Consider the following 23,757-nt stretch of genomic DNA (forward strand, 5'->3'; position numbering starts at 1 on the left):
CACGGATCCAGCGAAATTTATATGTCCAGCTGCCGTAAAGGCCGCAGCATGCAACGTTTTTTGGCGGCAAAAAAAAAACGAACAGCACCGGGTCCGGCGTCATGTATAATGAAAGCCTATGGGCGCTGGATCCGTCGTAAAGCGGCAAATAACGCATTACAGTGACTGATTCCGTTTTTTTCTACTGAGCATGCTCAGTAGCACAACGGATTCGTCCAGAAACAGAAGGAACCGATGGAAAAAAACTGATGCAACTGATCTGATTTTTCGCCTGATCCATTGCATCAGTTTTTACACCAGATTGTGCCTGATGCCAAAAAAACGATGTGTGAAAGCAGCATAATCATAATGAGAACAAGCAGAAGATAGCCGCTTTCTTCCTCTGGTTGTGCAGAGCTGCGAGCTTCTGCTGTCTCTATTGTGATTGCTCTCAGTGCATCCACACTGGGAAGAGGCAGGGAGGAGTCTTTAGGAAGAGAGGAGAGCTGAGTGGGTGTGTTAGATACAGCCCTAGGCCGCAAGAATTATGGGAGTTGTAGTAACTGAACCCAGGAAGTCAGGAGAGAGATTAACCCCATCAGAGCTGGAGCCAGAAATGAGGATGTGCTGCTAGAGCACGATAAAAGGGAATATTGCTGAAATAACATAATAGATGTGTGGAGAGGCACATATTAGCAAGATTTACGAGAAAAAAAAAATCTGTTTTGGTAACTGGACAACTTCCTTAATTATCTGACAAACCCTATGTAACTGGCAGCCTAACTTTCCAGTTTGCACTGACTTTGCAAAAATGGTGTGCCATTCCAAAGTGTCTGAAACCCTCCAGCAAAAGGTTGCCCAGATGAGGGCCAATGGGGTGACCCAATCAGCCATAGCAAGAGAAGCTGGTCGTTCCAAGTCTGTGATTTTGAAAATATTCCATCTTTACAATATCAAAAACTTTTTCAAGGCCCCCAAGAAGGCTGGTTGCCTTCGGAAGACAAATGCAAGAGAGGACAGAATAATGTGGAGAATCTCCATGGGTAATTGTTTCAACACAGCAGCTGGAATTGCTTGTCAGTTCAGCAAATTTAAGAATTACCCAATGTTTATTAAGAATCCTTCTGATATTTTCCCACTAATTGTTATAAGTGGAAATGAATCTGATCCATGGATTTCAGACCCCTTTCCTTTGTAGGTAGTGGCTAATAGTTGATTCCTGGGGATTCCTTTACCAAGTTAATATCCTTCAGTGATAACTCTTCTGCTGTAACCCTGTGTGTGAAAAACTATCACTAAGGTCCCTGGCCTGTGTTTCAAAAGATTCATCTGTGGAACAGACTCGTTACGCAGGAACTGTTCCAGAGGGATGGCCCTAATAGTTGGAGTATGGGAGGAGGAGGCACGCAAAAGGGCTTTTACTGATGTGTCCTTACGAAAAATGTCAGTCTGAACACTACCAGTTGGCAGAACTAAAATCTTAATAACAAAATAATCAAATTTCAGATGGATGATTTTTAAATGTTAGATGAATATTATAATTATTTCTGTTCAATACCGACATGAATTCCGACAGATCAATGACCGATTCCCTCAAGATGATGAAAACATCATCAATGTAACGAAGCTCACACTATGCCTGGGACACGGGAAGAGTACCATCCCTGAAAACCACCCTCTCCCAAAAACCAAGATAGAGGTTTACGTGCAACAGCACACACACCGCACAAATTGCAGTGTCACGCTTCTGGAAGAAGGAATTGTCATTATACATCCTTTCACTTATTCAGTATGCAGTGCACTTACTACATTCTGTATTCACTTGTATCAACATGGTACTTTATTGAGAATCCTATGTAGGGTATCATAGGAGATTTGTACTAGCTATTTTTAACCTGTGTTTTCACTCACCTGGACACATTCTTTATATTTTATTGTATTTTGTATAAAATGCTCCCTATTTTATTATATATTTAATAAAGATTGTTATACTTTTCAACAAGGTTTACGAATGTTATATTTTAGCATTTTTATACTTCCCCCTAATTTCATGCCGAACAATTCCCTCTATCACAAAGTAAAATGAGTAAAGCAGTTTCTTGAAACAGTAAACATTAAAATAGTGAAATGGCCAGCCCAGAGTCCTGATCTAAACTCAATAGAAAACCTCTGGAAAATCCTTGGCGACAACCTGATTGCCAAGAAACCCACAACAGTCAAAGAACTGTGGAAGAGACTGGAAGAAGAGTGGTCCAAAATCACACCAGAGCAGTGTGAGAGACTAGTAATGTCCTGTGGCCGCAGATGTGCTGAAGTCGTTCAAAGCAACGGCCTGTACACTTCTTCCTGATTGGTGACTGTTGTTACCTTCAGAAAATTTAGTTATAATTTTTCTCTGTGCAACAGTCATTACTATTCTCTAATTATGATCATCACATTTTGGGCAAAATAAAGGTTTAATGTTGATAAAGTTTGGATCTTTTGTAAAACACTGTTCTAGTGGCATGGTGTACCCCTTACAAAAAACTTTAAATGTCCATCAATGTAGATTATATTATTTCTTAAAAAAGCAAGTGATCATAGATTGTTCTCTAATTTTGATCTCTAGTGTATATACTACAGTACATCTGCATTTGTTATTTCTGATTTTCTGTGGCATTATATACTACTCATTATAGAACAAAACAATGAATGAGTACTAGAAGTACTGGATCTCTGACATGACTAATAGATCTGGCGCCCAGTGACCTCAATTGACTTTAATGGGATTTGTCAGGTTTCTGTCACAAAGCCAGGAATTTTTTTTACAGACAAAATGAATGAAAAATGATTGTTCTGCTTGATAGGACTAGAAATAAATACAAACTTCTGGAGTTTTTGTGATGCCAAAGTGTCATAGTGCCCTGACGGTCACACTGAGTCTAAGGCTGGTTTCAGACGTCCGTGATTCAGGTACGTGTGACATCCGTTTTTAACACGGATGCCACACGTACCCATGTTAACATTTGCTGTTACTCACACGTCTGTGTTTTTACACGCACCGTGTGACCTCTCATAACCCCGCACGCACACACGCAGACATGTCAGTTTTTTCTCCGGCAGCACGGGTGTCACACGGATCGCACACTGATGTGATCCGTGTGACATCAGTGTGACACGTACCGGAGAAAACACGGGTCTTTTTAATAAAAAAGATTTTCCCCCCCACCCCCGGCCGGAGCCTCTCTGTGCGGTCGGCCGACCGCCTGTCTCTGCGGGCGGACGGCCGCCTGTCTGTGCGTGCGGCCGGCCGCCTGTCTGTGCGTGTGTGCGGCCGGCCGCTTCTCTGTGCGTGCGGCCGGCCGCCTGTCTGTGCGTGCGGCCGGCCGCTTCTCTGTGCGTGCGGCCGGCCGCCTGTCTGTGCGTGCGGCCGGCCGCCTGTCTGTGAGGGCGGTCCGCCGCCTCATTGTGTGTGCGGCCGGCAACTTCTCTGTGCGTGCGGCCGACCGCCTCTCTGTTCGGGCGGACGGCCGCCTGTCTGTGCGAGCGCCCCCGGTGCCTGTCTGTGCGGGCGCCCCCCGCCGCCTGTCTGTGCGGGCGGCCGGCCGCCTGTCTGTGAAGGCGGGCGGCCGGCCACCTGTCTGTGAAGGCGACCTGCCGCCTCACTGTGCGGGCGACCGGCCGCCTCACTGTGGCTGCCTGCGTGTCCATGCTGGAGGCCCGCCGGCTGCCTGCGTGTCCATGCTGGAGGCCCGCCGGCTGCCTGCGTGTCCATGCTGGAGGCCCGCCGGCTGCCTGCGAGTCCATGCTGGAGGCCCGCCGGCTGCCTGCGTGTCCATGCTGAATGGGTGTGGATGGGGAGTGGATATGGGCGTGACTGTGAAATGGGTGTGGTTAGGGGGCGTGGCGCAAACTTTGTCCCTCTTTTCCTTCTTTAAAAGTTGGGAAGTATGGTAGACTAAATAACTCAACACACCGCCATTAATGTCTAAACCGCTTGCAACAAAAGTGAGTACACCCCTATGTGAAAATTGACAATTTCTGCCCAAATTGACCATATTTTGTGTGGCCACCATTATTTACAAGCACTGCATTAACTCTCTTGGACATGTAGCTCACTAGAGCCAATGGAATTCTCTTCAATCCTTCATGATGACATCACGGAGCTGGTGGATCTTAGAGTCTTTGCCCTCCTCGAGCTTCATTTGAAAATAACCGAGATGCTCAAGGTTTCAGTCTGGAAACATGCTTGGCCAGTCCAGTACCTTTACCCTCAATTTCTTTAGCAAGGCAGTGTTTGTCTTGGAGGTGTATTTAGATCATTATGTTGGAATACTGCCCTGAGACCCAGTTTGTGAAGGGAAGGGATCATGCTCTGCTTCAGTATGTTAGCATTCATGGCTCCCTCAATTAAAGATAGCTCCACACAGACAGCAGTACTTATGCATCCACAAACCATAACACTTACATCACCATGCTTGACTGTAGGCAAGACACACTTGTCTTTGTACTCCTCATCTGGTTGCCGCCTCACATGCTTGACACCATCTGTACCAAATAAATCTATCTTGGTTTCATCAGACCACAGGATGTGGTTCCAATAAAGCATGTCCTAGTCTGCTTGTAATCAAACTGTTCGTGAGCTTTCTTGTCCAACTGAATTGAAGAAGAAGAAAAAAAAACTAAAACTGTTAGGGCCTGGCATTAATACCGGATAACTGGCCGGATCTAAATCCCCATATAAGTTTATGGGAACCCGAATCATGCGCTTTAAAATGGTGGTAGTAAGATCATGGGGGATTAGAGCAGGCACGTTACACTTACCAGTCTATATGTGGCTGTAACACTACTTCCGGGAATGCTCATTAACCTCATGCATGTGCTCTGCTTCCCCTGCCCACCACAGTCCTGCATCTATGATTGGTTGCAGTCAGAGTATGCCCCAACCTGTGTGACAGCGTGCCTGACTGATTGGAATCATACACAGTGTCTGCATATCGATATGGTGTTCACATTTTTTTTTTTATTTATTAGAAATCCCCATTATGATACCCAGCACAGAAAGCATACGGCTACATGCTGCAGCCCCCAGGCATGTGCTTATCTTAAAGGAGTTGTCCGACATTAGCTTAACAAAAATTTTTGAGTTTATCTGTGCTGTATTGTCATATAAATCACCCCTACATTGTTATTTTTTGTTTTCTAAGTTTTGCTCCTCTTGAATTATCCCTTTATTCTCTGCAGCTCTTGTTTACATTCAGATCCAGCAAACTGACCACTTCCTGTGCAAAACCTCAGTCAGAGCTGTCACCACCCACCGCAGTGTCCAGCCTCGCCCCCTGCCCGCCCCCTGCACATACATTTGTAACGGGGTGCCAGGGGCGCCTCTGGGCTTGTAGTCGTGGCCCCTTCTGTCAGGCTTACCCCTGGCTCCGCCGTCACTATCGGGACGGGAGATGTCTTGGTGGGGCAGAGTGTGGTGGTGCAGATGTCGTCCAACGTATAAACACTCTCCAGGCATGGTTCGATGCAAATAAAAGACATTCTTTATTTCACAACTCTTTCCAAAAACTGGCAGTTACAGATGACTTCACGTTCTTTTCTTAGCTGGGGAAAGCCTGCCCTGACGTCTCCTCCAGTGGGGATGTGCCCGGCTACTCTACTTCACCTGGCTCCCACTTATGGCTACCCACAGCCCGGACCCACACCGGGACTGCTTCGCACTATGAGGTTCCGCCCGCTCCTTTTTTCTCCGGCTTCCCTGTTCTTCCAGCTCCCTTCTTTCTTTCTTTCTTTCTTTCTGCCCACTCAGCTCCACACTCTGCCCCTGGCTGTCTCCTCTCTCCCGTCCCGGACACAACTGCCCGTCTTACACACTTCCTTTCCCCCTAAGATGCCGGCTCCTCCTCCCTCCTCTACAGTTTCTATGGGGATAGCATTAACCACTTCAGAGAAAACCTGTGCTTCCTTGTAAGGGGTCTGCCCACCCCTTACACATTCCCTGTCAGTATTCTTCCCCAGCACCTGACCTGGTATCATTACAGCATTGCAAATAACAGCCCCACATCAGGCTCTGCACCTCACCCGCACACACGCGGCTCTGCACACACACACACGCGGCTCTGCACACACACACACACACACACACACACGCGGCTCTGCACACACACACACACACACACACACGCGGCTCTGCACACACACACACACACGGCTCTGCACACACACACACACACGGCTCTGCACACACACACACACACACACACACACACGGCTCTGCACACACACACACACACACACACACGGCTCTGCACACACACACACGGCTCTGCACACACACACACACACACACGGCTCTGCACACACACACACACACGGCTCTGCACACACACACGGCTCTGCACACACACACACGGCTCTGCACACACACCCACACACACACGGCTCTGCACACACACCCACACACACACGGCTCTGCACCCACACCCACACACACACGGCTCTGCACCCACACCCACACGCGGCTCTGCACCCACACACACACACACACACGGCTCTGCACACGCACACGCACGGCTCTGCACACGCACACACACGGCTCTGCACACGCACACACACGGCTCTGCACACGCACACACACGGCTCTGCACACGCACACACACGGCTCTGCACACGCACACACACGGCTCTGCACACGCACACACACGGCTCTGCACACGCACACACACGGCTCTGCAACCCCTCCCCATCCCCATCGGGAAAACATGTGGAGTACATACTCACCTGTCCTCGGTCCCCGCCAATCCTGCACGTTCGCGCGCTGTCTGTGCTCTCTTCAGCACAGTAGTGACGTCACCGCTGTGCTGAAGAGAGCACAGACAGCGGGAGGGACAGTGATGAGAAGCTGCGCTGCACCTGCTTCTCATCAGCACTTTCAAAATGTACCAGCATCGGTGATCTGTGATGCCGGTACATTTGAATGTGCGATCCTGGGCAGGGAGCTCGGTGCTGGTGCTGACACCACAGCAGCTACCGCCAGGCCCCGCCCCCAGATCACGGACCCCACAGCAGTGCAGGGGGAGGTTACTGGAGGTGCGGGGGAATGTGCGGGGGAATGTGTGGGAGGGTGCAGGGAAGGGGGCGGGGACTCACACTGTAGACACCCAGCAGGGAGGAGACAAGCTGTTCCACATTTGCATGTCAACATGGCCCTGCCCATGTAGACATGAAATGACCGGAAGCAGCCTAATCGTGGCAGGAGCGGTCACATGAGCGCTCTGAGCCGGGGGAGAGGGGCTGACAGCAGGGCAGGTAAGTGGTCTCTATCTACTTACCTGCCCCAATGTAGCCCAATAGGGAAATAAAAAAAAAATGTCAAAGAAGCCGGATAACCCCTTTAACTGTATCAAAATAAGAGAAACCTCATTCGGCTTTAAAAATTATCTAAAGAAATAATTAAAAAAAAAAAACCTGGCACCATATCCCCCAATTTTGATATCCAGCCATGATAAAGCCAACAGCCGGTATTCTCAGGCTAGGAAGACCCATGGTTATTGGATCCCCACCTCCCCACCCAAGCCTAAAAATAGCAGCCTGCAACCACCCAGAATTGTTGCATCCATTAAATTCAACAATCCTGGAACTTTATAACTTTATCTGGCTCATACTAATTGCCCTGGTGTGGTGGCAATCAAGGTAATAAAGGAGTTAATGACAGCTCATAGCTGCCACTAAGCCCTATATTAATAATGGAAGGCGTTTATGAGACCCTCCCATTACTAATCTGTAAATGAAAAGAAATAAATACAAACACTGAATAAATAAATAAATAAAAAAACCACCACCACCCTCTTTCACCGATTTATTAAGGGGTTCCTCCTTTTTTAGCCAGTGTCTTCGGGCTAGAAGTCTGACTGTAGGAGTTGTTGATAACATACATGAGCGATGAGCATTAACCCCTTAACGACTGCAGGCAGTAATTTTACGTCCTAGCAATCATAATGTTACTGCCCGCGGCAGCATGCCGCGATGGGCGCACATCTCTGATTTTCACAGCTTTGTGCCTGCTAGGCACGAGCAGAATTGTTATCTGCTCGTGCCGTTTAACCCTTGAAATGGCGCTGTCAATATGTGACAGCGCCATTATAAAAACGCAATTGCGGTAAAGTTTTACTTACCGGAAGTCACGTGACATGATCACGTGACTCCCGGTGGTTGCCATGGGGGCACAAGGTCATGTGATGACTCATATGCTAGACATGAACCACTTTCAATTTCACTTTTACCGGAGGCTAGTGAAGCAGGAAGTAACCGTATCTGCTGTTTACAGCTGTGATCAGCAGATCGTGCAGAGCAATCGGATTGCTGATCACTATAGCCCCCTAGGGTGGGGGGGCAGGGGGGGGGAAACTAGTTAAATAAAAAACCTAAAAGTTCAAATCACCCCCCCTTTCACACAATTGAAAATTAAAAGGGTTAAAAAATAAAAAAAACCACACATTTGGTATCGCTGTGTTCAGAAACGCCAGATCAAAATATAAAAATCAATCTGATCAGTAAACGTCAAAAAAATTCGAAACACCAAAATGACGTTTTTGTCACCACAACTTTTGCGCAAAATGCAATAACAGGCCATCAAAACGTAGCATCTGCGCAAAAATGGTACAGTTTAAAACGTCAACTCGAGACCCAAAAAAATAAGCCATTACAGCCATAGATCCTGAAAAATGAGACCGCTACGGGTCACGGAATATGGTGTAAAACGTGGACAGTTTTTTCAGACAAACTTCAGATTTTTTTTTAACCCCTTATATAAAAGTAAACCTATACATGTTTGGTGTCTACGAACTTGCACTGACCTGAAGCATCACAGCCATACATCAGTTTTACCATATAGTGAACACAGTGAATAAAATCTCAAAAACAATAGTGCTATTCCACTTTTTTTGCAATTTTTCTGCATTTGGAATTTGTTTGCCATTTTCCAGTACACTATATGGTAAACCTTATGGTTTCATTTAACAGCTCGTTACGCAAAATAATGAGCCCTCACATGACCATATTCACTGAAAAATGAAAAAAGTTACGTCTCAGAAAAATGGCGAAAAAAAAACGGAAAGCGAAAAATCAGCCGGTCGTGAAGGGTTTAAGTGGAATAATGAGAGCTTAGACGTACTGAATCTTTTTGGCAAGGCGTTCTTGACCAGATTAATTGGTATTATGTCATTCCTCTGCTGCTTTGGACAGGTTAAGGGTGGAAACACATCTATGCGAGTAAAATCGGTCCGACTGGGCTGAAAAAAAAAGAAAAAAAAAAACTCGGCTGATTTTAGTTCACGTTAGGTGCGAGTGCAACGCAAGTGCGATGCTATTTCTAAATAAATTAATGATTTTACTAGCGTGTGTAATGCGTATTTTTTACTATGTCATCTGCCATTCAGCACTGCTACATGGCCGCTGACAGCAGACACAGACAGCCATGTAGCAGAGCTGAATGGCAGATGACAGCAGACACAGACAGAGCCGTACAATCAGAATGAACTCGGGTGAACTTAACCCGACTTCATTGTCATGCTGCGGCTCTGTCTGTGCCGCGTCCTGATTAGCGGTCACCATGAAAAAGCCGGCCGCTCATTAAACAATCTCGTATTCCCTGCTTTCCCCGCCCACAGGCGCCTATGATTGGTTGCAGTGAGACACGCCCCCACGCCGAGTGAAAGGTGTCACTGCACCCAATCACAGCAGCCGGTGGGCGTGTCTATACTGTGCAGTGAAATAAATAAATAAATTTTAAAAAATGGCGTGCGGTCCCCCCCAATTTTAATACCAGCCAGATAAAGCCATACGGCTGAAGGCTGGTATTCTCAGGATGGGGAGCCCCCCAGCCTAACAATATCAGCCAGCAGCCGCCCAGAATTGCCGCATACATTATATGCGACAGTTCTGGGACTGTACCCGGCTCTTCCCGATTTGCCCTGGTGCGTTGGCAAATCGGGGTAATAAGGAGTTAATGGCAGCCCATAGCTGCCACTAAATCCTAGATTAATCATGTCAGGCGTCTATGAGACACCCTCCATGATTAATCTGTAAGTTACAGTAACGTAACACACACACACACACACACACACACACACACACTTTATTAGAAATAAAAAAAACACAAACACATTCCCTCATTACCAATTTAATAAGCCCCAAAAAGCCCTCCATATCCGGCATAATCCACGGACCTCCAGCGTCGCTTCCAGCATGAAGGTGACAGGAGCTGCAGAAGACACCGCCGCTCTGGTCACCTCCAAGCAGCAACTGAGGGGAGTAGCGCGATCAGCTGAGCTGTCACTGAGGTTAATCGCGGCCACCGCTGGATCCTCCAACAGTGACAGCTCAGCTGATCGCGCTACTCACCTCAGTTGCTGTGTGGAGGTGACCGGAGCGGCGGTGTCTGTTGCAGCTCCTGTCACCTTCATGCTGGAAGCGACGCTGGAGGTCTGTGGATTACGCCGGATATGGAGGGCTTTTTGGGGCTTATTAAATTGGTAATGAGGGAATTTGTGTTTTTTATTTCTAATAAAGGATTTTTCGGGTGTGTGTGTTTATTTACTGTAACTTACAGATTAATCATGGAGGGTGTCTCAGACACCTGACATGATTAATCTAGGACTTATTGGCAGCTATGGGCTGCCATTAACTCCTTATTACCCCGATTTGCCAACGCACCAGGGCAAATCGGGAAGAGCCGGGTACAGTCCCAGAACTGTCGCATATAATGTATGCAGCAATTCTGGGCGGCTGCTGGCTGATATTGTTAGGCTGGGGGGCTCCCCATAACGGAGAGCTCCCCATCCTGAGAATACCAGCCTTCAGCCGTATGGCTTTATCTGGCTGGTATTAAAATTGGGGGGGACCGCACGCCATTTTTTTAAATTTATTTATTTATTTCACTGCACAGTATAGACACGCCCACCGGCTGCTGTGATTGGGTGCAGTGAGACACCTGTCACTCAGCGTGGGGGCGTGTCTCACTGCAACCAATCATAGGCGCCTGTGGGCGGGGAAAGCAGGGAATACGAGATTGTTTAATGAGCGGCCGGCTTTTTCAAAATAGTAAAAGCCGCCGCAGCAGTGTGAATGCCGTGCAGCGCCGCGGATCGGTGAGTATGAGAGAGGAGGGGAAAATGACCGACAGACAGAGAGGGACAGAGATAGTGACGGACCGACAGAGAGAGAATAGAGACCGAGAGGGAGAGACCGACTGACAGAATAGTGAATGACAGACATTGTGAGATATCGCTCGTTTCCAGTGTTTTAGGAAACCTGCGAGAAATGTATTTAGAAAATCGGATGTCACTAGGATGGTGTGAGTGCCGTCCCGTGACATCCGATTTTTTACACGCTCCCATAGACTTGCATTGGAGAAACTCGCAGTAGAAACTCGCAAAAAAGCAGCATGCTGCGATTTTTTTCTCAGTCCGATTCGGACTGAGGGAAAAAAAAAAAAAATAATAATAATAATAATAATAATTCGCAGATGAGAGCTGAATGATTCACTAACATGTGTCCGATTCCAATGCGAGATTTTCTCGCATTGCTCTACTGCGAGAAACTCGCAAGTGAGAAGCAGCCCTAAGTAGTAATTTGCATTGAGAAGGGTTTCAGATACTGTGAATCAATCTCTGAAGAGGATATTACATTCGTAATCACTGTTTGTTTTATATTTATTTGTTTCAAGATTTTCCTACCTCATGTAAAGAGCTCATGCAACCTGCTTGCTAGTAAAAACACAGACCAGGAAAAGGTGGTTTGTCCTGGGTAACGTTAGAGAAGCCATACTACAGTCCTTCTGTCCCTTTCCCAATTAAAATTCCCACAATGTCCCATTGAACCTAATCTTAGTAAAATGTCCCATTGAGTTTTAAGCGGTTGTCCACTACTTTTTAGATTGTTGGCTTACAATTAAGGGTTCACAGCTAGAAAACGCATTGGAGGGACATCATGTTTTTAATTTTATGGACATGTACAAATTTTAAATGGATACTGAATAAAAATTAAGGCTATGTGCGCACATTGCGTAAACGCGCGCGTTCTGCTTCGCAAGCAAATTCCATGCACACATTGCGATTTAAAACGCAGCATTGTACATGCCAAATTTTTTACAAAATCGATGCGTTCTAAAAAGCAACATGTCACTTCTTTTGTGCGTTTTGGATGCTTTTCCCACTGTATGGGAGAGCCAGCATCCAGAACGCATGAATTCTTCATCCATTCTGCATTCAATATACATCCAAAATGCAGCGTTTTGGCTGTGTTTTGAAATGCACATGCAGTGACAAAACGCTGCAGAATACTTGTCACGGTAGAACGAAGCATGCACACATACCCCAATTCAAGATTTTAAGGGATGTGCTGATCCTTCATTGTTTTCTACTACTATCTTAGGGTAGGTCATCAATGTCTGATCTGATCGGCCAGGGGCAGGCACCTGGTACCAGCAGAGGCAGCAAGTGGCCAGAAATGCTCAGCTTCAAAGCTGCCCCATCAACTGATAGCGGCCGCTGCCAGGTACTGCACACCCGCCTCAAATTCAAATCAATAGCAGGCGGATGTGCAATACTCACCCATAGCCACAATCAAAAGACAGGGCAGCTCCGGAACTCAGCATTTCCAGCCGCCTGAAGCCACTGCCAGCACCAAGAACAGCTGATCAGACATGGATGGTCATCAATGTAAAAAGTAGTGGATACTCTATCAAATCTCTACATTATCCATTCTGTAATTTTAAGCAATATTTCACAGTAAGAAAATCTGGCCTGTTGAATTTTGCATAATTATGCCTGTGGAGATGTTGGCTTTATCTTACGGAGGGGGAGGGGTGGGGTAACACACAACACCATCTGTATCTCTAAACAGTTTAGTAGGTCCTGATTTTTAAGATTCAGAAAAAAAAAAAAATGTATATTTTTATAATACTCCAAAATTGAGTATTTGGTTAGGTTTTACCTCAGTATTTGTAAGGCCATGTGCACACATTCAGTATTTAGTGAGGTTTTTTACCTCAGGAAAGGGAATGCATACATTTACTAAAACTCTTACTTTTATGGGTATATGTGAATAGGTCATAAAATACTCATAGCACAACTGTAACTTGCAGATTGGATTTTCCCCCCTTATGAAATGTATGATATGTAACATAATATACTGCTGACATCAGAACATTGAGTCTTAGCACTCGTACTGAATAGCCCACTCAAAATGCTCATTCACTAAATGAGTGGATGGCAATAGAAAAAGCGGAGAAGAAGAGGTGCCGGACATGGTTCTATTTAGCCAAGAATGAAGACGCTGCACCTGTGCTAAATGCTCTACACTTCATCTTGACTGGGAATATTTGTGTGTATCACGGCAAGAAATAAGTAGCATGATTGAGGGTAAAACACATCATGAAGAAATGTGTACCTTTGCCAACATCAGAGTATCAGACGAAAAATGCTATTTCAACAGAATGTGATTCTATAATGTATCATTGTTAGAGCTCACTCACACCATCGTATAAAATCAGACAGGACTCACATCAATGTTAAACAATAGGACAGAAACATAAGGATTGCGGCACCCACTTGATGCTGATATAGAGTTTAATCCAACTTGTGTTTGGACATTTCAACCCCACATGGGTTTTCCACAGCAGCACATCAACATTTGACAGCAATATAAACCAACAAGTTAGGAAATGACATCAGAACCATCATACAATTAATTGAACATCACCCGGCTACAAAACAATAGATCATTTACATGAACGCATACATTGAAATTATAATTGTGACAGCATTGATATAGTACAAAATATCCAGTACAAAAAAAAAAAATACAAAAAAAAAACAAAACAAACAAACTTCAAACCAAAAGAAATGGTATCATACATGCAAGGTTGCCAGGATATCTATATAAAAAAAAAAAAAAAAAATGAATAGCTCATATTTCCATCAAGGGATCAAAAAAAAAAAAAAAAAAATTAAAACATAAAATTCTTGAATGGTTTTCAGAGAGTGATGTTGTAGCCTTATGATCCATGATGTAATTTCAAAGTCGCAAAAAAGGCGCTAATATTTATACCCGGCAGGTGAATCCAAAGGGTTGGACCTATAAACAACAAAACAGAGCATCAGATAAGTCTATTCAACTCATTCTCTATTGACCACATGGATGTAAAATCTGCAAAGTATGAATCCAAAAGGCCTCAAGGCGACGATGGGCCTTTTTTTATTTTGAAACCTCGTCTTGTAACAGTCACTTGTTTTATTACCTGATATTTAAGCTGAGATGTGGAATGATTAAAGTGAACCTGTCAGGTGAAATATGCACCCAGCACCACGAGCAGTTCTGGATGCATATTGCGAATCCCTGCATCTAGCAGCCAACAGATTTTTTTTTTTTTTTTTTAAATATTTCTAAAGATGCTTTATGATCTGCTAATAAGTACAGGGACTAGTGGCAAGGGCGTTACTTCCCTTGGCTAGTCAGCCCCCTTAGCATGTAAGCACGCCCCTGTGGGTATGCTAATGACTGCACAGTGACAGAGGCATGATTGATCTCACCTCTCTGCTGCCACCACGCCAGATGCTAGATTTTGGCTCAGTGCACATGATCAGAAGTCCCGGACTTCCAGTCATGCGCACTATTAAGCTGGGTGTATGCGTCCCGGCTTCAAAATGGTGTAGTGCGCATGACCGGAAATCTGGGAACATTCTGATCATGCGCACTTTGAGTCGAAAACCAGCAGAGGTGAGAGCGACCATGCCTCTGATTCTGCACATTCGTTAGCATACCGACAGGGGCGTGCTTACATGCTAAGAGGGTCGACCAGCCAAGTGAACTAATGCCCTTAGGACTAGTCCCTGGCCTCATTAGAATATCATAAAGGATCTTTAGAAATACTTATTGTAAAGATCCCTTTATCTATGCTACTATAGGCTGAGATGGCTAGGAAGGAATTAACAATATGCACCCAGAACCAATCTTGGTTCTGGGTGCATACAGGACCTGACAGGTTCCCTTTAAATTCTTTAAAATGAGAGGGTAGAGGTAAGAATAGATTTTCCACACCTTATCATGTATTTGTGTTTATTGATACATACTCCCACATGTTGAAGAGTCTCTCCAACATATAGGCATCCACATGGGCACTTCACAATATATGACATTACTGTACTCAGATGTGAAAAATCCATTTATGTTAAATTTTTTACCTGTATGTGGATGAGAGAAATATTCACCTATAATATTACACTGAAAAAACACCCCAAACAAGGAAAGGTGCCATTCCTCCTTGTAGCAACGAGTGTCTGGTGCAAGCCTCTCGTATCCACCAAAATTGGGCCCTATCAAAATTTCTCTCTCAATATCGGTAACTTTTTATTGCAAAACAATGGGAGATCATGAAGAGCCAAAAGATCAGGAAACTCCTTCTGTAAAATATGCCAATGGTTCCTAATTACACCATCAATAATAGGCCTTTAATTACGCACAAAAAGGCTATTCTATTGCTATTGTGGCGCCCTGGCCTAGCCAGGTCGTCACAGATAACACACAAACACCTCCACCCCCATTAGACAGGGACACCAGCCAAACACAAAACCCTTGTTGCCTCCCTCCAGTGTCTGCTGTCCACACCAGGTGGGGCGGAGCCAAGCGGTTGGCCCCACACACCAAGGAGTTCACAGGCCTGGAGGCGGGAAAAGTGACAGATAGAGTTTGGAGTTTGAAGTGAGAGGAGTGAGCACTTGGGTGTCTGGGTTTGTGGCCCAGGCACTGACAGCAAGGTTGGCAGACGGTGGTGGCAGTCTGCAGGAGTGGTGGAGCAACGCGGAACCGTAGGACCGGAGTCGGCCGTTGGCCCGCCGGTACCGACCGGGGAGCGAAGTGAAGCCAGCACACACAGGCATGGCCATCGGACCCTGACCAGGCTTGGAACCACCGACAATAGTCAGATCCGAATGTGACTGCAACCCCAGGGTTTTCACAACAGCAAAAGTCCTGATTGAAGGCAACAGCCCACACCGTGAGGGTATACAGCTACCGCCTAAGGCTAGAGACCCAAGGGCCAGCGCCTGCGGGCAAACGGGCTCCTCCGGTACCCATACACTGGGGAGCGGACTACCATTGGGAATCCATAGTAGTCAGAAGGAGAATATCAAGGTGCAGGGAAAGACAGCCGCCATCACCTGTCCGGGGAGAGACACTGCAGCCGGCTGCGGGACCCGTCCATCCAGCCGTTTGGTTTACCGAGGACTTTGTACCTTTCTTGCTGAGTGAGTACACCCGTGCCATCCAGCACCGCGCCGCGCTGTCCCTGCACCTCACTGACCCTGCCTCCCCGTCGCATCATCAGGCCCCGAGACCACCGAAAAACAACAACATCCCAGCTGCTCCCTACCATCGCTCCCGGGATCCCCATCACCAGCAGCGGTGGTGCCCATCTTCACCACGACCCGTGGGTGGTGTCTTGGACTAAATCCCCCAAACCAACCACCCCTTTCACTCATGGGCGAGGCGCGCCGCTCGAGTCCCTGGATTCGGCCCACCGCTCGAGCCACCGAGCAGCGCCGGACCCGAGCGTTAGCGAGCGCAGCGCAGTGGCGTCCTCTCCGCCCGCGACACTATTGTCACGTGTGCATACCTGTGGATTTTCCACAGACCATCGTGCTTCTCTAAGAACCTGCAAAGAATACCCCCACTTGAGGAATTGTTGCTCCATTTCATCCATACAGTTTCATTTGATAAAACTGGGATTTAGGAATTGCTTTTTTGTTAAATCGGAGTGAGCACTAGAGACGTGAAGCACGTTATCTCTATCTGTCCCCTTCTTATAAAGATCTATGAACAGAACACCCATATCACTCTTAGCTACCACTGTATCGAAGAAAAAAAAAAATTTGACCTGTATCTGGCTGTATGTAATACTAAATTTTAATTGATCCCAAACGCCATTTACGTAATTAACAAAATCCAACAGGGACTCAAGTGGCCCCTTCCATATGCAAAATACATCTATATATCTTAGCCGTGTTTTCATACACACTGGTTCCAAAGGGCTTAAATGAATCAGTGAGTTATGCCCCTTTTCTATAGTCATGACACTACTCTGACCCTGGACAGTTTTTCTTCCTCCTGGGAGTTATTTAATTCCATGTTCTTCTATGGTCATGGTCATATATATGTCATATATATGTTATATATATGTCTCATTTTACACTTTGTCTATCTATGTATATTCACATTGTGAAATGCCATTTGCTCTCTCACTTGCATCCTCTGTCCTTTTTATTGTTTTTATTTATTTTAATATATGCCTCAATTTTTGGTGCATCCCTCCCTGTTGTTCAGGCTTATTTACTTATTTATGTCCTTTTTATTAATAGGACCTAGAAATTGATCACATGCCCGTTATGTGGAACTCATCATTTTCCTGATCCATATGAAAAACCAAAGATGGACTTTCTTATATGATGTTGTTATGTTCCCTATAATCCCGAACATGGCTGGATGATCTCATGTTTATACTTACCTCTGTTGCAGTGTTCGGCTGTCTCCGTGCGATCGCGCCTGGTGCCGCTCGTGCGCGCGTAGCTGCGGCCGTCTCAGCGTCGCGTGCATGCGCGGGAGCTTGGGTGGCGCGTCCCCGCTCCCGCGCACAGGTGACGTGACGGCCGGCGTCTTGCGCGATTTCGTCCGGCTGCAGGCGTGATTGCCGTGAGTGAGACTTCCGGGTCCGCGGCAATTACAATGCTACATTTAAAAGCCTGCCACAGGGGATGGCTGACACCTGACGCCTCCTCCCTGATGAAGATTATTTATTTCTAATATCGAAACGTACGTAGGTCTTCCAGAGGCTCTACCACTGGCGGAGTTCCCTTCCTCACTTGGTCGGTCTGATACAGGGTGCTTTTTGAATCGGTATCTACTTGTGCAGGTTCTCTGGTGGGGTCCTAAACTCAATCTTAGCTGTGCTATAGACTGCACTCACCTTGTCCGGCAGTATGTTCACAAAGTGTATGGCAATTTGTTAGATATTACTTATATGGTGTCTTTGTACAATTGAGTATGTTATATCCTTATACCTCATGTTCATACACTTTGGTCCTTGTGCTATGTACTTAATACTGTAGTGACGTTTTCTGGCAGGGTGATGATAAAGTGTTCGGCTGATTGTTAGATAACACCCACATGTTGTTTCTGCACAATCTTATAAGCCCCATATGCATACACCTTAACCTTTGTATCATGTCCTATGTGGGGGTAGTCCGTCATTAATGTTTTAATCTGTTTTTAATGACTGTTTGGATATTCCTCCCCACTATAAGTTTAAAATTTTTTTGCACTAAAAAAACTCTTGTCCTCTTATCTTCAATGTGTTTTCATATGTGCTGCAAATAAAGCATTAGTATAGATATTGGGGTTTTAAATAGGCCTTAAATTTATTTGCATGTGGGGAAGCCACATTTCTATATGAAAAAGAAGTCCTCGAAAAGAAAAAAAAAAATAGTTATGGTGTAGAATCAATGTGAGGCCGGTTTCAGACGTCCGTATTTAATCAGGTACCAGTCATACGCATGGTTATGGTCATACGTGTGACATCCGGTGTTTGCATACGTGTGACAGGTAACGGAGAAAACACTGGTCTGAAATAAAAAGATTTTCCATATTTACCTGCTTTCTTCGGCTCTGCTGCCTCTCGCTCCCGAAACCGGCTCATTATTTTCATCGATTATTCACCGCACTCAGGACCTAAAAGCCGGAGCAGCGCTGGGGACATCGCTGGGTACAGCACCGTCGAGGACAGCACCGCAGGGACAGGTGAGTATTCTACAAGCAGTGTGTGTGTGTGCAGTGACATCCAGGAGGTCAGTAGAGTTCCAAATGAACGCCGATGACATCCTGATGACCCACGCGACACCTGCGCTACAGCTTCACGGGTTCATCGGAAACTGATGAGTCCCCGATGCTGTCCCGGCACACACACACACACACACACACACACACACACACTTGAGGTCCCCGGCATGGAAGTCCCCAGCGCTGCTCCAGCTTCCAGCTCCACAGGGCACTGAATATTCAGTGAGTAATGAGCCGGGGTCAGGGGTGGAAGGCAGCAAAGCAGGAGACAGCACCACTAGATACAGGTGAATATAGAAAATATTTTTATTAAAAAGACCCATGCTTTCTCCGGTACGAGTCACACTGATGTCACACGGATCACATCAGTGTGCGATCCATGTAAAACCCGTGCTGCCGGAGGAAAAAAAAAAAAAACAGACATGCCTGCATGTGTGCGTGCGGGGTCATGAGAGGTCACACTGTCCGTGTGAAAACACGGACGTGTGATTAACAGCAAACAACATGGATACATGTGGCATCCGTTTTAAAAACTGATGTCACACGGACCTGAAACACGGACGTCTGAAACCAGCCTTAGCCTTTTCTGCAGAAAATGTGTCTAACATTGCTGCAGTCATTCCCCAGCAAATCCTATGGGTTTGAAAAAAAATGCTGTGCGCACACCGTTTTTTTTTTTTTTATATACCCGCGGATTTTCCGCTGCGGAATTAATGAGCATGTCACTTTTCTGCAAGTACCTGCGGTTTTTGCCATAGATAAATGGTAAAAACTGTTTGGACCAACTTGCGGAAAATCCACGGTAAATCCGCAGCAAAAAACGCGGGTGCGGTTTTACTGCAGTATTTAGCACGGGTGTGGGATTCTTTCAGAGGGTCCGTTTTTTTCTTAAGAAAAAGGCACTTTAGTGCGCACATAGCTTTAAGGTTTTCATTAGAAAATCACTCTGGGAAGATGAAAAGTTATGCTGATCCAAATACCATGTCACTGATTGTAAACACTTTGAATGCTTAATTGAGGCATATAAACTGTCAACATCAATAGTAACCATACAGGTATCATTTGTAAGATTCCTTATCTGACTCTTATCCAAAAAGGTCAGGAGATATCCAAGAATAATAAAAATCATCAAATTTCCACAGAGGGTTAAGAATGCATTAAGTAAATATAGAAGGTGGAGTTAGTAGATGCCAAAATTGGCTGGCCTGATGGGTTCAGCAATGTTTTATGGACCTTGGGTCAAAATACAGAACAGTTTGGGTTTTTTGTTTTTTTTTTTTATCAATTACTTTCAAGTCAGAATCTCGCTTAATAAACGTTGTAATTTTTGCATGCATCAAAAAGAGGATTCTTAAATAAAACACCATATGTAACAGTGTCTGATAACTGACTCAAGACCTCAGCCCTGCATGCATAATGATCCATCTTTATCACCAAGCCACCTTTATTTTCCATAGGTTTTGTTGGGCATAAGATTTCAATGCTAAATTTATCACTATTTAAATTGTTTATACATAGGTTTATTTTTCCGAATTTCTTCAATATCCCTCATGTCAAAATGAGAGAAATTCTCCACAGGGTGGTAAGTTTTAGGTGGCAGAAAATAACAATCCTGAAGTCCAAATCTTTCAGACAGAAGCTACTATCACTTATTGACGGTATAGATATTATATCGGGTACATTAGAGAAATGGGCCTTCAAACAGACGTTACTCCGAAATCTATGATCCATGTCCAACTGAAACATATCAATTTCGTCAATCACACTCAAGGAGAGACCCTTTAGTAACAAATGTAATCTTTAAGATGAAATATTAATTACTAATGATTAATCAGTACCTGAGATCCCGTCACATTGTGTCTCCTGTGTCGGCGGCCCGCACGTCTCTTGTATACTGACGTCCTCGACCCTTCCTCAAAAAAGGACGCTGTTCACACCAATTACCAGAGCGGTCACTGCCTGAATCAAAGGAGAAACTATCCGGATGTTGAAAGCGTCTAGAGTTGGTATTTACACCCAAAACTGGATCATGCCATTTGTAGACTCTGTTCATTAAATAATCTTGAGAGTCCCTAGCACATTTCCGTCGTTTCCTCTCCTGGGTCTCCTTCCGAAAGGCATCCACATGTGTAGCAACTGAGTCCTTTAGAACAGTAAAATCTTCCATTTTCATAGTTGAACGTAATTGCTGTTCAATATTGACAACTTTATTCTTAAGCTCTTCCATAGATTTCTGCAACGTATCCACAGTTAGTAAAATCAAGTCAAGCGAACATTTATTCAATATACTCTCAAACACATCACAGTACACAGAATCATCCGAAAAAAGGGTTGGTCTCAGGTTTACCCTAAATCCACGAGGAATCTTTTTCTGACCGCATGCAATTCATACGCTATTAACCGTCTTGATTCCCTCTCATAGTCCCATCGTCTGAACTCACTGATTGGGATTTGAAGAAAGTCTGAGGATGTAGCCTGGGGTCATAATTCGGTTGGCAGCGTCCTCCTCACTGAAAGCAAAGGATGTAGCAGCCACCTGGAGGGCGGTGCACGTTCTTAATGAACAGGTAAGCCAGAACTTGGACAGCACACCTCCTATTAAAAAAAAAAACAAAAAAAAAAAAAACACATCATGGGCGTGGATAATGAACACAAAAATGAGGAAAGATCCCGGCACTCACTTGATGCTGATTAAAAAAAAAAAGGTTTTTTTTTAGGGTGCTCTCACACATCCGACTATTCACCGGTTTGACGGATGCGGCGCACACCAGTACAGTATGATACAGTACAGTGGCAGCGCCGAAACATTCGGGTCACATGCTCCGGTCACATGACAGCACGTGACCGGCGCTTGTTGCGCGACCATTGTACTGTATACACTGTACGGGAGCGCGCCGGATCCAACTTGTCTCTGGACATTTCAACCCAACACGGGTTTTCCACAGCAGTTCATTTCATCAATGTATGACAGTAATATAAACTAACAAATTAGGAAATGACATCAGAACCATCATACAATTAATTGAACATCACCCGGCTACAAAACAGCAGATCATTTACATAAATGCATACATTGAAGTTACAATTGTGACACCATTGATATAGTACATAATACCCAATACAAAACAAAAAAAACCTGCAAACAAAAAAAAAATGGCATCATGAATACAAGATGACCAGGATATCTATCAAATATAACATGGATAGCTCGTATTACCATCAAGGCATCAATAACAAATAAAAAATGTTAGAAAAAAAACTGCAAACAAAAAAAAAAACCCACTGAAAACAAAAAAATAAAAAATTGCCAGGATATCTATCAAATATACCATAAATAAAAAAAGTAACAACTGCAAACAAAAAATCTGCAATAAAAAAAAAATGTTTAACTGAATTTACATACTTGCAACAATTATACTACGGTAGTCATAAATAAGTAGCACGGGTAAACACATCATGAAGAAAATTGTTCCTTTGCCAACATCAGAGTATCAGAAGAAAATGGCTATTTCAACAGATTGTGATTCCATAATGTCTCACCATTAGAGCTCACTCATACCACCGTATAAATTGGACGGATTTTCTTTATCAGATAGGACTCGGATCAATGTTAATCAATAGGACAGTGCTGACGACTGATTTTTTTTTTCACAGACACAATCTGTGAGTGAAAAAAATCTCAGTATGCTACGATTTCACTCTGAGATCAGATGAGACTCACCCATTCAAGTCTATGGGTGCAAGAAATAAATTGGATGCCACAGTATGGCGTATGATTCTTACTGATACATTGCAATTCTGTAACATAGGAAACTGTAAGGGTATGTGCCCACGTAGCAGATTTTCGGCACAACTGCATGTTTTGGCAGAACAAAATCCACTTTTTTATGGTGTTTTCACATTTTTTCTGGCCTCCGGCTGATGTCACAGCTGAGAGACGGCTCTCACTGCCAGGTGCGGTGCCTACGCCGCTCCCTTCAATGTAACCCCCTAAATGCTGCAATCAATTATGATCGCAGCATTCAGGGGGAAGTTAGTGGAATGCTTACCTCTCCCAGGCAACCAAGTCTTGTAATGTAATCACAGGGACCTGATCGCAGCCATGGCAATCCTGGGTCGTCATTATGACAACCCCGGGTTCCTGAGCTACGGATCGCCTCACAGATCATGTCAGATGCATGGTGTGTGAGGTGAAGTGTCAGTGCTGCGAGTGCTCCACTGACAGATACAGACTCGCACGAGTGCAATGTGAGAAAATCTTGCATTGGCCTCAAACCAATGTTAATTAATGAAGCAGCTCAGATCTGCATTTTTTTTCTCAGTTCCAATTGAACAGAGGACAAAAATCGCAGCAAGTCAATGGGTGCGATAAAAAAACGGATGCCACACGGCCAGCACACGGACCATCCTAGTGACATCCGTTTGTATGGATACAATTCTATCATGTAGCAGAGAACACTGTAAATTCTCCTGTAAATGGTCCTGTAATTGACTAATAGCTGCTGAGAAAAATACGGATTGCACACTGACAGCACACTGACAACACACATGGATGACAAGTGATAACAAATTGTCCTACTCTCCAGCATGAGAATCGGACCGATTTTTGATACACAAGTGTGACTCCACAGTGTTTGAGCACAGGCACTGCAGTGGATTATATCAGACACACAAAAAAACCCCGCAGAAACAATTTACTTGCTTCAAACTTTTTCTGCACCAAAATCTGCAAGGAAAAAATCTGCAACATGTGCACAGCAAGTCAGGATTCTCATTGACTTTGCTGGGTTGCGTTTTTCCTTCCAGTATTGATTAAAATCTGCAAGAAAAGACACATGAAAAAACTGCAAAACGCAGCATTGGCACACAGCCTAAATGCTCCTGTAAATGATTAATTAGCGATACTAT

The sequence above is a fragment of the Anomaloglossus baeobatrachus genome, chromosome 3, assembly GCF_048569485.1.
Source record: "Anomaloglossus baeobatrachus isolate aAnoBae1 chromosome 3, aAnoBae1.hap1, whole genome shotgun sequence".
NCBI classification, from domain to species: Eukaryota; Metazoa; Chordata; class Amphibia; order Anura; family Aromobatidae; genus Anomaloglossus; species Anomaloglossus baeobatrachus.